Source organism: Otolemur garnettii, unplaced genomic scaffold, assembly GCF_000181295.1.
Source record: "Otolemur garnettii isolate 467f Iridium unplaced genomic scaffold, OtoGar3 scaffold00016, whole genome shotgun sequence".
Taxonomy (NCBI): domain Eukaryota; kingdom Metazoa; phylum Chordata; class Mammalia; order Primates; family Galagidae; genus Otolemur; species Otolemur garnettii.
In genome coordinates, this window is record NW_003852411.1 from 26,089,169 (window position 1) to 26,097,379 (window position 8,211).

The 8,211-nt window shown below is 45.6% G+C and overlaps 1 protein-coding gene and 1 pseudogene across 1 annotated transcript in view; one reads left to right on the forward strand and one right to left on the reverse strand.

Moving 5' to 3' along the window:
• MGST3 (microsomal glutathione S-transferase 3) overlaps positions 1–8,211 on the reverse strand; it is a 28,179-nt gene that overhangs the window by 9,929 nt on the left and 10,039 nt on the right. The gene's annotated exons all lie outside the window — the stretch shown is intronic.
• Positions 4,031–7,757, forward strand: LOC100955736 (annotated as a pseudogene).

Here is an 8,211-nt window from a genome sequence, read left to right on the forward strand (position 1 = left end):
CTATAGCAAGCTATGATGAGGCTACTATCCCCCAGCCTGGACAACAGAGCAAGCCACCTCCCAAAAAAAGAAAAAAAAAAAAAAAAAAAAAAAAAAGAAAGACTTCTTTTTCCAAACACTCCAGCTAGGTCAGGCAACACCTTAGAACCTGGTAGCTTCATCATTGACCTGTTTTTCTAATTTGTTAGGGGTCAAGGCAGGTAACGACAAGACAGAGAAATGCTTCCTGAGTAAACACCTCTGCGGCAGGCAGTTAGAAGTTAATACTTACCCCTGAGCTCCTCTGTTAAAGTGTAAATGTAATCTACAAGCTTAAACCTGTTGGGCACTCACACCTTAGTGAAAGTTACTCTTCTCACACTTTGTCAGGATGACATGTCTTGAGTATGAATCTGGATGTGGTGACCAGAGCCAGAACACTAAGGACCTTCAAAAAATTGACAGTAAGAGGGAGCCAGAGTCTGACTCCAGAGTGGATGGTTTGCAGAGGACACACAATCAATCACAGGGACAGAAGGAGTGCCCAGGGCAGCAGCATGCCTGCTCTCCCTGCAGGAACCGCGGATACACCAGCCTGGGTGCAGCAGCAATGGCTGGAAGGCTGTCTGACGTGCTGCACTCCTACTGACGGAAACATCCTGCTTCATACGCCACAGCAACCTGTCCTTAAAACAGAAAGAGGCCAGAGTAATCCTGGCACCCTGGGAGGCTGAGGCGGGAGCTTGGGTGAGAGTGAATCCTGATCTCTACTAAAATAGAAAAAGTAGCTGGGTGTGGTGGTGGGCATCGGTAGTCCCAACTACTCGGGAAGCTGAAGCTAAAGCTGAAGCAGGAGATTGCTTGAGCCCAGGTGTCTGAGGTTGCAGTGAGCTGTGGTGATACCACTGCACTCTACCCTGGGTGACAGAGTGAGAGTGTCTCAAAAACAAACAAACAAACCCCAAGAAAAACGTCAAACAGTGGCTAAGCTTCCATGAGGGAGGGACCACATCTATCTGCCATCTACCAGGCCATGCACACAGCACATGCCCATAGGTGCTCGTGGAATCAATGATTCAAGGCACAACTCTATATGGCTTTAAGAAACGCCCTCCCTGGGCGGCGCCTGTGGCTCTGTGGGTAGGGCGCCAACCCCATATACGGAGGGTGGTGGGTTTGAACCCGGCCCCGGTCAAAGAGCAACAAAAAAAATAGCTGGGCATTGTAGTGGGCACCAGTAGTCCCAGCTACTTGGAAGGCTGAGGCAAGAGAATCACCTAAGACCAGGAGGTTGCTGTGAGCTGTGACGCCGTGGCACTCTATCAAGGACGATAAAGTGAGATTCTGTCTCTAAAAAACAAACAAACAAAAGCAAAGAATGTCCTCAGTGCTGCCCCTGAGATAACGCCTGTCATCTGGCACAGCATCTGGTGTAATTGGTTAGCATGCACCAAGCCAAGTTGTTTCCTCTTCTTCCCTCCAAAGTATCTGCTGAAACCATCAAAGAAACTGGCTGTATCTATTACCTAGGAGAGAGGAATTCAGAACAGAGAAAAGCTGTCATTATAGCTGCTAAAAACAGAAATCCAGTAGGGAGCGAAAAATGGCTAAGGCTTGTCCTGTAAGGAGAAAATTGGTCTAATTTAGTCAAGTTATCAAACTTTTGTCAGAAACATCACCTGCAAATATCTTCTCCCATTCTGAGGGTTGCTTGCTTGCTTTACTTACTGTGTTAATGGCTGTGCAGAAGCTTTTAGTTTGTTCGGATCCCAGTAATATAACTCATTGATAAGAAAAGTACACGTGGTCTCATTTTATTGTGGGCAAGAGACATGAACAGAAACTTCTCTGAAGACAGGTGCATGGCTTACAGACACATGAAAAAATGCTCATCATCTTTAATCATCAGAGAAATGCAAATCAAAACCACTTTGAGACATTAGCTAACTCCAGTAAGAGTAGCCCACATAACAAAAATCCCCAAACTACAGATGTCGGCGTGGATGTGGAGAAAAGGGAACACTTCTGCACTGCCAGTGGGAATGTAAGCTAATATGTTCCTTTTGGAAAGAAGTTTGGAGAACACTCAGGGAACTAAAAGTAGACCTGACATTCCATCCTGTAATTCCTCTACTAGGTAAATATCCAGAAGACCAAAAATCACTTTACAACAAAGATATTTGCACCGGAATGTTTATGGCAGCCCAATTCATAATTGCCAAGTCATAGAACCAGCCCAAGTGCCCATCAACCCATGAATGGGTTAACAAATTGTGGTATATGTACGCCATGGAAGACTATGCAGCCATAAAACGATGGAGACTTCACATCTTTTATGTTTACCTGGATGGAGCTGGAACATATTCTTCTTAGTAAAGCATCTCAAGAAAGGAAGAAAAAGTATCAATGTACTCAGTACTATTATGAAACCAATATATAATCACCCACACTTTCATATGAAAGATAAAACACAACTATAGTCCAGAATGAAGGTGGGAAGAGGAGGGAGAGGGGAGGGGAGAGGAAGGACTGGATAGAAGTAGGGTAACCAGTGGGATCTCACCTATGGTGCATATTGCAAGGGTACATGTCAAATCTATTAAGAGTAGAGCATAAATGTCTTAACACAATAAGTGAGGCTATGTTAACCGGTTTGATGTAAGCATTCCAAATGGTATATAAAATCAGCACATCGTACCCCATACATGCATTAATGTACACAGTTATGATTTAATAAAAAAGAAAAAAATTTAATGAAGGTTTTAAAAAACTTTATCATTTGCTAGATCTTTATTTTCTGAGGATTCCAACACAAGAGAGGGTGTTACCACTCCTCAGAGTGCCTTTGTGTGTGTGTGTGTGTATGCAGGGTATACACTGGAAAGGAATGGCAGTTCAGCTCACAGGGACCACACCCAGGCAGTCACAGCCACACCCTGGGTTGTGCCAGCCCCAGGGGCAGCAGATAGCTTTCAAGGCCAGGCTGCAGGAACTGATATCTGGCCCACGGCCTCTCCTGGCACCAGCACTCATTTGAATTGCACGCCACATTTTGTTGATTATCTACTTGCTCTGTGTCATCAGCAACCCTTTCATGGACTCAACAAGATAAAGTTCTTGAGAATGAGAACTTTGCCCTAAATTGTGTTACCTGCTTGGTGCTAGACACACAGCACACAGTCCGACAGTCCTGCCCAAGCTGAACTTCCATTACAAGTGAGGATTACCTTGCTGTTCATTTGGTTATCACAACATTTGTTAATGATCACACAGTCTTCTAAGTTAGGCATAAACCGACTGTACAAATTAAAATCTGTGTGTTGAAACGCTCTAGCATATATAAGTCACGCTCCACATACTGAGATTTCCATCAATGCAGACTGCATATAGAATGATAGTCCCCTAGGGTTACAATGCAGCTAAAAAATTCCTATCACCCAGTGACACTGTAGCACAAGGCATTACCCACATCTGTGGGGATGCTGGTGTAGACAAAATGACTGCCCTGCCAGTCCTGTAAAAGTAGAGCACCCAGGCTTGGTGCCTGTAGCTCAGCAGCAAGGGTGCCAGCCACATACACTGGAGCTGGTGGGTCTGAAACCAGCCTGGGCCTGACAAACAACAATGACAACTACAGCCAACGAATAGCTGGGCGTTGTGGCAGGCGCCTGTAGTCCCAGCTACTTGGGAGGCTGAGGCAAGAGAATTGCTTTAGCCCAAGAGTTGGAAGTTGCTATGAGCTGTGACACCACGGCACTCCCCGAGGGTGACATAGTGAGACACTGTCTCAAAAAAAAAAAAAAAGTAGAGCACCTACAATTATGTGTAGTTCATAATACTTGCTAATGACAATAGGCTATCTTACTGGTGTATGTAGGTACTACACTATTTATCATTATTTCTGACTGTACTCCTTCTACTTACAAAAGCACATTAATACTTACTGTTTCCCTTCCATCTAAAACGAGAGGCTCAGAGGAGGAAAAGGTGTGAGATCCTAGAATTAGTAGAGGAAGTACTCCTGCCCAAAGGGAAAGGCCTACGGCCAGACATGCGCCACCCTCGACCAACACAGCCCCTGTGTGGGCTCAACTCGCAGCCCACTCTCAGCATGAAAGCAGCTTTCCCTAACTGTCAAGGTAGGAAGAGACTCAGAACAGCACAGACTTTAAGGTAAGGGAAGAACTGATCCCCTCCGCCAAAATACACAGACTCCGAACATGATCATGGCTCTAGAAGGTGGAAGGAAGCTCATGTGTTGAGGGCTATGAAACAAAAGGGCTGTGAGGCCACACATCTGGGGGGCAAGCAGTCCCACCTCCCGAGTCTGCTCACACTGTCCACCTGTCACAGCCCAGGACAGGTGTTGACAGGGCCTCGGCGAAGCGTTAACTCCCGACCAGCCCTCACCGCCCATAGGCTCTGCGTTGGAGTTCGTACACCTTTGCTCCCACTCATCAGTTAGCTGCTAGCACACGCGCTGAACGCCGGCCAGGGAACACAGGGGACACCTCCGAGTGGGCTGTACGCTCTTTGAGGACAGAAAACATGTCTCCTACTGCTATTTTTTATAGTAACTTGCATGAGGACAAACTCACTAGAGTGCTGCTGTCATATTTTCTAGGTCTGTGGCTCTCAGACTTCAGTGGCATCAAAATCACCTGTTAGTTAAGACGCAGCCTACTGCCAAAGTTTCCTCGAGGTTTTTTTTGGGGTTGCTGAGAACTTTTCTTTTCTTTTCTTTTCTCTCTTACTTTTTCCCTCCTTTAGCCCCTCCTCTCCTTTCTTCCTCCCTCCTTCCTTCCTTCCTTCCTTTCTCTTTCTTCTTTGCTTGCTCATATGAGGAGGAAAAAATTTTTCATTTATTTTTAAATTAAATTTTTTTTAGACAGAGTCTCGCTTTGTCACCCTTGGTAGAGGGCCATGGCAACACAACTCACAGCAACTTCAAACTCATCCTCCTGAGTAGCTGGGACTACTCAGGCACCTGCCACAATGCCCTGCTATTTTTACAGACAGGGTCTTGCTCTGGCTCTGGCTGGTCTCAAACTCCCGAGCTCAGGTGATCCACCACCTCAGCCTCCCAGAGTGCTAAGATTATAGGTGTGAGCCACTGCACCTGGCAAAAATTTTTATTTCTAGCAAGTTCTTTGGTGGTACTGATGATTTTGGTCAGGGACCATATTTTAAGAACCACTGTTCTGTGCGAGGAGGAAATTTATGGAAGACAGTGATTTTATCTGATTCAAAACCAGAGGCATAGTCTTATCCTGGTGATCCATATTCCACCAATATCCTGGGAGGCTCCTGAGATGCTCCGTCTACTGTACTACCCCAAAGACAAAAGGGGCTGATGAGCTCAGAGGCTGGTGGGCAGGGCCAGCTCCAGCTAAGCTCTTCACAATTATACACTAAGAATGTGCCCACCAGAAGACCAAATTCTTCTTTCAGCTTTGACAGAGGCCCCCGCCAAACCCAAGCAAATAGGTAAGACAGCTTAGTATCTCCTGAGACTTCATCTTGTGAGCCTAACCGGTGAACAGCCACTGGGTTCCCACACTTCTCTTCAGGCTCTTCAGTCAAGAATCAGGTTCTTCATCCTTCTAAGCAGCGGTTCTCAACCTGTGGGTCGTGACCCCTTTGGGTTTGAACAACCCTTTCACAGGGGTCACCTAAATACATCCTGCATATCAGATATTTACATTATGATTCATAAAAGTAGCAAAATTACAGTTATGAAGTAGCAATGAAAATAATTTTACAATTCCACCACAACATGAGGAACTGTATTAAAGGGTCACAGCATTGAGAAGGTTGAGAACCACTGTAAAAGTGATGCTTCCTGCGCTGTAGGGTGGCTCCTCTGGGACCATCACGTCTAACACACTAGCCCAGGCGTACCTCAAATTCGGAACAATCAGCAACCCAAGTGAGAGGCCGGTTTAAGGATTCAGTGGAGCCTCCAACTAACTTCTCATGGAATTTTTCATCCTATCTGGCAAAAACAGCAAAATGGGAAATACCACCATAACACATTTAACCAGGCACTGTAATGGACTTTAGATAAATTAACACTCTTCATTCTCACAGCAAGCCCTCACCACAAGTAGCTAATGGCTGCATTAGTTCCTATCCCTTATTCTACAGATGAGGAAACTGAGGCAAACAGGAGTTCAGTAATTTGTCTGAGGTCCCACAGCTGGTGAGTGCAGAGCTGGGACCTGAATGTAGGCAGATGGACACCACTGCCCATGCTCTTGGCAACTAACCCACACTACTGGGTTTGCGCCCGACGGCAGGCGTTAAATGATCTCCTTCCCCTGCATGGAGAACAGTAAGAGGGACCCCTGCAATGTACTGTTCAAGGGCAGAGGTGCTGCACCCTGGACTTCGGCTCCAGGAAAAAACAGACACTGTAAATAGAGTCAGGACACAAGAGCCTGACAAGGGACAGCTAGATCCAGGATCTTTGGAGTATCTAAATAAAGGTTCATACCATTTGCAAAGACAGGTAGTTTTAACTTCTTCACCTCCAGTGGGGATGCCTTTTATTTTACTTTCTTTTGACTGATTGTCCTGGCAAGAACCAATACAGTGTTCAACACAAGTGGCAAGAGTGGACACCCTTGCCTTATTCCCCATATTAAGGGGGGGGCACATTCAGTCTTTCATCATTATTTTTTTGTATTATTTTATTGACTGATAGATTGATACAGTCTCACTCTGTTGCCCTGGGTAGAGTACCGTGGCGTCGTAGCTCACAGCAACCTCAAACTCTTGTGCTTAAGAGATCTTGCCTCAGCCTCCTGAGTAGCTAGGACTACAGGCAGGAAACCTCCACAACAACTGGTTAGTTTTTCTGTTTTTAGTAGAGATGGCATCTCCCTCTGGATCAAGCTGGTCTCCAAGGCCTAAGCTCAAGGAATCCACCCACTTAGGCCTCCCAGAGTGGTAAGATTGATTATACACGTGAGCGACGGCACCTGGCCAGTCTTTCACCATTAAATACATGTTAGGTGGGCGCCCCACTTGCCTCGGCCTTTGGCTCAGGAGCCCGAGACTCGCGTCTGTGGGTGCCACCCTTCCCCCAGCTGAGGCAGGGAAGGGGGTCACCCTGGCCTTGGGGGCCACTGCCCTCTCTTTCTTTCTATTGTCGTGAATGCGGTCTGCAGCAACTGGCAAGATGAGGGAAGCCCAGGGACGCTACCGAGGGTGACAAAATGAGACTCTGTCTCAAAAATAAATAAATAAGCCTTACGTTCTATTTAGGAAGCAGATGAAAGTTTCCGAGAATTAAGTTCAGTTTCTTTTCAATATAGGATAGGTGAAAATGGTGATCTCCAAGCCTTCTTAATAGATATTTCCAGCAAAATATCCCAAACACCTCCAATTATATCTATGAACACTATTTTAAACAACACCCTATCATCAGCTGTAAAGCACAGTGAATATATTAGCCAAGTTACAGGAAGCAGTGGAAGCCAACCTTGGAATGGCCATGACCTACACATTGTTTGAATTTGCCAAGGACAATGAAGAGCGGTTCATGGAGAATCCTCATCCCATTAATTCTGCAACATCAACATGCAATACGATCTCCCTTGAAACTCCTAATACAGCCCCAACTAGGAAAAAAGACAAAAAAGAACAACTTTCAAAACCCCAGAAACGTTAAGCTCGTAGATGAAACAGATCATAAAGGGGAACTTCCTCAGGTTTGGAAACGGGTTGATGGTGTCAAGCATTTAAGCAGAACTGACTCTGAAGATGATGAATAGTGCTTGGAATCTGAGACAAGGAAGGAAGATTCTTTACAAAGTAAACTGGGTTCACAGTCTTTCATTAGTATTTTACAGTATCAAGGTGGCTTTTATAAAATAACTTTTTGGGGGCAGCACCTGTGGCTCAAAGGTGTAGGGCGCCAGCCCCATCTACCAGAGGTGGTGGGTTCAAACCCAGCCCCTGGCCAAAAACTGCAAAAAATAAATAAATAAGTAACTTTTTTGTATGTTTCCTACATTTAAAATGTTGTAAAATGCAAGTTCATGAAGAGACCTGGCTGTATTAAATTGTTTTCACTAGGGGCTGGTGTGGTGGCTCATGCCTATAATCCTACCACTCTGGGAGGCAGAGGCTGGTGGGCCACCTTAGCTTAGGAGTTCAAGACCAGCCTGAGGAAGAGTGAGACCCCGTCTCTAAAAAACTAGCTGGGTGTTGTGAGTGCATGTAGTC